This window comes from Coffea eugenioides, chromosome 7 (assembly GCF_003713205.1).
Source record: "Coffea eugenioides isolate CCC68of chromosome 7, Ceug_1.0, whole genome shotgun sequence".
Lineage (NCBI taxonomy): Eukaryota > Viridiplantae > Streptophyta > Magnoliopsida > Gentianales > Rubiaceae > Coffea > Coffea eugenioides.
The window spans coordinates 30,790,380-30,797,577 of record NC_040041.1 but is presented as its reverse complement, the minus strand read 5'-3'; the positions used below and the strand labels follow the sequence as shown (position 1 = coordinate 30,797,577).

The window sequence follows — 7,198 nt, the reverse complement described above, 5'->3', positions numbered from 1 at the left end:
TACGAGTAAAGTTGTTCTTTCATAATATTGAGACTTGAGTCATTTTCTGATAAAGTATGAATAAGAAAAATAAGAGAGCATAGTAAACTTAGACTTGGGTACTCTCACTGAAAGGGCTGCTGAGAGAACATTCATTGAAATGTGATTGGCAAACAAATCCTACTGCTCAAGGTCCCCAAGTCTCAGAGTTTTAGATAAAGATATTTAGATTGTTTTTCATTGTTTGCTTTTGTTTTTCTTTATCTTGTAGATATGAGGAGGCAAGCATATGAAACCGAGGAAGCAGCTACAATACCTATCACTGTGAGGCAGCTGGAAGCTGTAGTGAGGTTGAGTGAAGCACTTGCAAGAATGAGGCTGTAAGTTCAAGGATTCTGAAACTTGCCGATAACACATGTATGTTTAATGTAACTCGGTTGGCCTACTTTACTAGGATTCTGTGGTAGTCAAAAGAGCATGGTTTTATAATGGAATGATTGGCATATGTTGTCATTGGGCATGAGTTTGGCTTCTTGCATAGTACAATTAAGGTTTGGACTTGTAAGAAATTCTTAAGGTCGACAATTTAACAAAGTGGCAGTTTGTTATCTTTTGCAAAAGAACAAATTTAATTGCTAGATCTTAGCTCAAGTGGCTATGACAAATGAGTTTTAGTCTCTTTTTGATTTACTACGAGGTGCTCTGTTTTCTTTTCAGATTCCTAATGGTATATACAGTGATAATTTGTTGCACTTGTTTCAGTTGAATTAGTTTGTAATATGCAAGTACAAATAAAATTGATGAAATTTCATGGTTATTCGGTCATGTTCTTATGTTATATGGTCTTGTTGAACTTACTCTCAACATTTAAAATCACGCAGATTATTTCCGTCAAAGTCATTCACAATAAGCAGACTGGTCAGTCAGAGTGATATGGATTTGTGGAATTTAGTTCTCATGCAGCAGTTGACAAAGTCCTTCAGAGCTACAATGGTTCACCAATGCCAAATACAGAACAAGTCTTCCACCTTAACTAGGCAGCCTTTAGCATGGATAATAGTCTTCCTTATTTTATCCTTGTTGAGTAAGGACAGACGTATTTCATTGTGTAAGCATTTGGAAGTAAAAATTTGTTTTGTAATGTTCTTTATTCTTTCTGTAAACATGAAAGTAAAAATAAACTTCATTGTTTATAAATAATGTTATCAATATTTCGCAGATGTGTTAATGTTATATAACCCTGCGCTTGTGATAAAGAGGCCATTGTTTTGTCCTCCTGTTTTGTCATGTAATATTTTCTTGTCCTGTAAGGATATGGATGGATGTGGCTCTTTATTTATGTAGCTTCATATGATTATTTTGGTTCTGCTTGTGGGTTGTTTCATTTCTACCTTTCGTTGTCTTGTGTAAAAGAAATCAGGAGTGCTCCGATTCAAAGCAATTGCTTTTGAAATCAGGAGCAATTGCTTTTGAAAGCTGTTTGCATGTCCTATGCTCCAATTCAAAGTAATATGTGACGTATTCTTATTGTCTACTTTGTCTTGTCATTGCTGGTTTTTCAAATGAAGCATTAGTCTGCAATCTGCATGCGCACACGGCACAACAGGAGTCTCTGTAGTTTAATTAGATGGTTTTAGATTCTTGACAATTGAAAATTTAGTGACAAAGTTCAGGGTCTTTCCCGACAAAGGCTCGTCAAGAATATGAGGTCTTTCCCTGACGACCAAATCATCACTATTACCTTTCCTGATGATGCGTCACGGAAAATGAAACTTTTCCTGACGAAAATTCCAATAGTTGTCAGGAAAACCTTTTGCCGACGGTGTATAGGTGACCAATCTTCTCTGACGACGTTGGTGTCATGAAAACTTTTCCTGACAAAACACGTACCTTTTCCTGACAAAAATTGTTGTCACTAGAAATCTTTTTTTTTGTAGTGTTTGTTTAAGTTATTCATTATCGGGTATGTGTACACCTCTTGGCTTGTAATAGATAGGGCTTGGCGAGCAATTTTATTTAAGTCTCATTGTGGGGTATGTGTACACCTCTTGGCTTGTAATAGATAGGGCTTGGAGGAGCATTCAATGAAGACCTATCGAAGACGTGTGCCTAGCTAGCAAATGTAATAGTTAGGGCTTTAATTGCCTCATGTGTCTTGCATGCTTAGTTGCTACGTGTTAATTTGCTTTGTTAGGGCCTTGCATTTAGTCGAGCATGCTAATTGTTATGTGCTATGTGTTTATGGGTGTTTGGCATGTCTAATCGCTTTCCATAGCCATGAATGAATGTGATGGATGAATGTACGTCACCACACTAGTCCAATGCTAGTTGTGGCTCATTATTTCATTAGGAATTCATAGAAAGGGCTAGTCCAACGCTAGACCCAATAGGCCATCCCCTTTTGTTAGTGCATATTTGCATGTTCACTACATGTCATGCATTTTTCTTAGTTTTATCATTGGCATGCTCCTCGAACCCCTTTTTCTCCTCATTTTTAGGTTTTGCATCTCATACTAGTTATAGGGCTCATTTGCTTGAGAGTCCCCTTTCGATAAGGGAAACGAGCGAGTGTGGCTACTCGATAGCCTTAGCACGCTAGTTTTGCCTTCTAATCAAAGGGAAGATTAAGTCACAAAGTTAGGACTCCCCGTTCCCGTCTTGCTGCATTCCTATAGGATTCATGCATTCTATTCATTCACTATCACATACACTTACTTTATATTCTAACCCTTTTGCCACATTCTCACTTCACAATATTTTTGGACGTTTTCACTTAACTACTCACACTTTACACTTTTATTTGCACACGTGCACCTTCATATCCCTTCACTTGCACACGAACACTTTTTATCTTCATTTGCACACCTCCACTTACATCCTATTATTTTTATCATTTTTCTCATTTCACACAAACTCACATTTTCACATGGCATGCATTCCACTCATTTGTACGTCATTTAGATTTATGTGTGACCTCTCCAAAGGATCATTACTGGGCTTCACAATTAATGTGATTGGCACCACTCAACCTTTGAAGAGAAATTTCCCCCATGTCCCCTAGGTCTAGGTTTTTGCATTCACGTAGTCATATCCAACATGCGATACATACCTTGGGTAGAAAAATTAGGAGAAATTGGTTTAAGTCACGCAACTAGCCTTGGCTAGGTCGAAGGGGTGCCTTGGATTTTTATCCTTGCCTTCCCCTTCGTCAAATGTGACCCCCGATCCCTCTTTTGGTTACGTAGACCCAAAGGTTCTCTAAAAGGGTTTATTTACTTTTTCATTCAAAAACAAAAATCATTTTTGGGTGACTTGGTACACCCTAACTCTATACCAAGTGGCGACTCCATTTTTGATACAAAAAACCCTTTTTGAACTTTATATGGCCAAACCGTCGCATTATCAAGTCCCATGGCCTTTATTTTCATTTTGCACACGTTCACACCACACTATACACACATCACACATCATTCGAAAAGTGGGGCGCGACACTAAGGTAAGCTTAAAACTTGTGGCTCAAATTTACTCAAAGCTGTCCACTAAAATAATGCACGTGCGCGTGCGTTTCGTGCTCGATTCCTCGCGAGTTTATTGCACGAGTGCACTAAACCTCTAATACACTTACATTCATATTCTTATTATTCACTCTTAATAGTCCCAAAATAATGGTCTAAGGCTCCTCAATTACTCGCGCGCGTAAAAATGCGTATTTCCAATTTAAGCCCGAGATAGTGAAATTTCTAAGAAGTTCTTATGACGGTAATATAACTAACTAATTTTTGAACACTTAAATATAAAAATACCTATTTTGAGACTAATGTTTAAGTCTCCAATTTTCCAAGCTTATTGTATTCTTGAATCGATTATTTACTCCAACCGCGTATTCACTATTTTCACTTAACGAGCCTTCAGAAATTAAATTTTGAGACGAGTCATTTTAAAAATATAACTAAGCTATGGATCCATTTAATTAGGTCTAAAAAGGTTAGAAAATAATAATCGGAGCATTTGGCCAAATAAATAATTAAATGAGTTAGAATTTGGAGTTTAAATTAAATAAATTTTTGTGAGTCTTTACAATATCTCTCATAATCATGGGAGATAATATCTTCGACAGAACACTCACCCTAAACAAGTCACGTTTTATCAAAATTTAGTTCAGGGCCGACACCTTGACCACTCTCAAAATCTACAGTTAAATATTGTCTACAAAGAGCCAATCATACAAGAGTGCAAGCTGCATAATTTATATGTCTATATCAAAGGAAAAAGGCATGAAATGTATACTAAGTCATATAGGCAAGGTGCACGCATAGTTTGTAAAAGAAAATGATCAAAAACAATTAAGTTCAAAGCCAACATGTGCAACTAAAAATTATGTTTTGAATACTTGTTTAGAATGTTAGAAATCAGGTTTAGAACACTGGAGAAGTACATGTTAAGTCGGACCAAGGAAACAGAAAACAAGGGAAAGGCAACGAGAAACAATGAAGATGGCAGCTTTACCATCCTTTGGTGTTTGATCAAAACTGAAACTATACTTATCGGATTGAGGCAAATTTTATGGCGTTTCGAAGCTCAGACATAGAACTACATTTCCTATGAAGAAATTGACACCCAGTTCTCGCATTTTCAGGGTAAAAAATGGACGGTCAAAAGCACATGAAAAACAGGCCAGGAAAATTAGAGTTTTTGCGCAATCAGGAGTGCTGTGGCCAAATCATAAGCTACAATGATCCAATTGATCTGAAATTTTTCAGGTAGAAATTTAACTCAAATCCCTATAACTTTATGTTTTGTCCAAAATCTGATTCAGTCCATAAGTCAGTCAAATTAGAGTCTCAAATTGCTACTTTATCTAGTAATAGACAGAACAGGTATGCAATTTCAGTCAATTTTGAAAAATCATAAATATTCATAAGAATTGAGAAAAAGGCTGAAATTTTTACGGTTGATTGTATTCTGACTCTAGTTTCAAATGTAATAAACGGAACTAAATTTTGACTTTTCTACAACAAGATATAGCAGATTTCCTAAGACTGCCCAAGGGTTCCTGCAGACAAAATTTCAGCAGCACCTCCTCTTAATTTCTTTACTTTTCCATCCTACAATCAACATCAAAGTTTACCCAAAACAGCCTTGATTGTACATACAAGTCATAAACTATTAAACACACTTAAGTAGGGTCACAACACCCTTTAATTTTAGCCAATTGATGGCTCCAAAACCAACCACAATCAAGCCCAAATTGGAAACCCTAAACTGAAATTTATGCACATAAGCTGGAAATTTCTTTAGGCAAGTTAAACTAGCCTATAAAACCTCAATATTTCACATGGTAAAGCTATCAAAACATGGACAACCCTCAAGCATCAAATATGAGCAGAAATTTCACCATAAAACTGAAAATTTCCATAACATCACTTCAAATCATGAAATTTTTCATAAAATTACCACTTTAGCAACCCTAAACCACTAGTATGGCAGTATTAGAAGCAAAGAGGGATTTCTTGGCAAACTTACCTTGTAACCTCAAGAAAGATGAAAAATTAGCACTTCTTCCTCCAAAATCACTCCACCAACACCTTGAAATCTACCTTAGTTAGCACTTTTATGGAGTAGTTTGCACAAACTGTAGTTGGAGCTCAAGATTCAAGCAAGAAAGTTGGGATTGAAGATGAAGTTTCTCTCCCTTATTTTTCCTCTCAAGAATTTCAGCCAAGACTAAGAAAAATGGGAAGAAATGAGGAAATTTTCGTCAATGTTTGGTTTTAGTAAAGTTAAGAAGACCTGGTCAAAATCCAACATCCAACATCCAACAGTTTCGCAACACTTGGCTCTTTTAGGATTTGATCTCATCTCTTTGTCTTCCAAAACTAATCTCTCTAGCTAATCTCTAATTGTCCCTTAGCACCTTATAGCTAATATCCCTTTATACAAAACTTCACCTAATTGTCAAAAATTTATCGCACTTATCGTGCTAGCGGGTCCCACGTCCATAGTGCGCTACGAACTTAATATGAACTAACTTATTCAAGGAAAATGATTTAAAAACTTGACTCACTTATAAAAATATCAAGGAAATTAAAGCAATATTTTAAAGTAAAGAAAATGCATTCAAAGAAATAAAACAAAATATAACATAAATTTCTGGTTCTCACAATCTCCCCCTCTTAACAGAATTTTGTGTTCGAAATTCTCACCTTCATAAGATTTTGGAACGGGTTGTTGATCCAAAGAGTATACTCTAACTTAACACGGCAAACACATACATACATGCAGAACAAAATAAGAGACAACGGTTTCCCAATTTCTCCAAGGGTAGATTCTAAACCCCAAGTTCATTCATCAAAGAAAGTTCAAAAGATCCCTACTTAAGCAATCACTCCAAGAATTATATCTAATTCCTTACAAATGCAAAGTCAAAGTCAAAGTCAAAATCAAAGTCAGTCCTATAGGTATCAACTAGTATCGTTGTTCAAGAAACTGACCTATTACTCTTCCAATCAAATCAATCTCGCACAATTCTCTTCTCTTCTCGCCAACCCAATATAAAAACCCTCAAACATCAAATCTTACTATCCATCAGGAACATAGATGCTTAATATTGCACTTAAACTTCACAATATCCCACAGTCCGGCATCCTAAACTTTAAGCCTAGGATACACTACAGAAATCTGAACCTAAGCTCTGATACCAACTCTAACACCCCTGGCCAATATTGTCCCATAGTTAGCAACTCCCGTGGGGCCGTAGGTTTTGTTCCTGGCGGTGCTGGACAACACAATAAGCTAATGCCTCACCAAAAGGTCTCGACTAGGTGGGGGACACCACAACAGGTTATTAAAGCAGCCCAGGACTTCCTCCCTTAGCCAATGTGGGATCATTACAAGCATGGGAATTCCTGCTAAAGACAATAATGGCAAATTCATTATATGTGTGGTCTAATACCAAGTCAATGTGAAGGAGATGCATTTGTGATACAAGCACTTGTTGTTCGATCTGCCCTAAGTAAAGCTACAAAGGAAATTGGTCATTTTCCGTGATCTAGGGCTGTCAACGGGTCGGGTCCGGGCCGGAATTCATTATTCCGGACCCGGACCCGAATTACTATACCGGACCCGGATCCGACCCGTTACCCGACGGGTCTTTTATTCTATGTTTCGGATCCGGATCCGGCGGGTCCCGGATCCAGGTCGGGTCTACCCGAACAAATTT

General features: G+C 37.1%; 1 long non-coding RNA gene across 1 annotated transcript; it reads left to right on the top strand.

The window, feature by feature from the left end:
* The first annotated feature begins 290 nt into the window (after positions 1–290).
* LOC113778832 lies at positions 291–1,336 on the top strand. The gene is made up of 2 exons (XR_003469335.1): positions 291–359; positions 861–1,336. It is a non-coding gene; the product is annotated as an uncharacterized LOC113778832 (long non-coding RNA).
* The last annotated feature ends 5,862 nt before the right edge of the window (positions 1,337–7,198 follow it).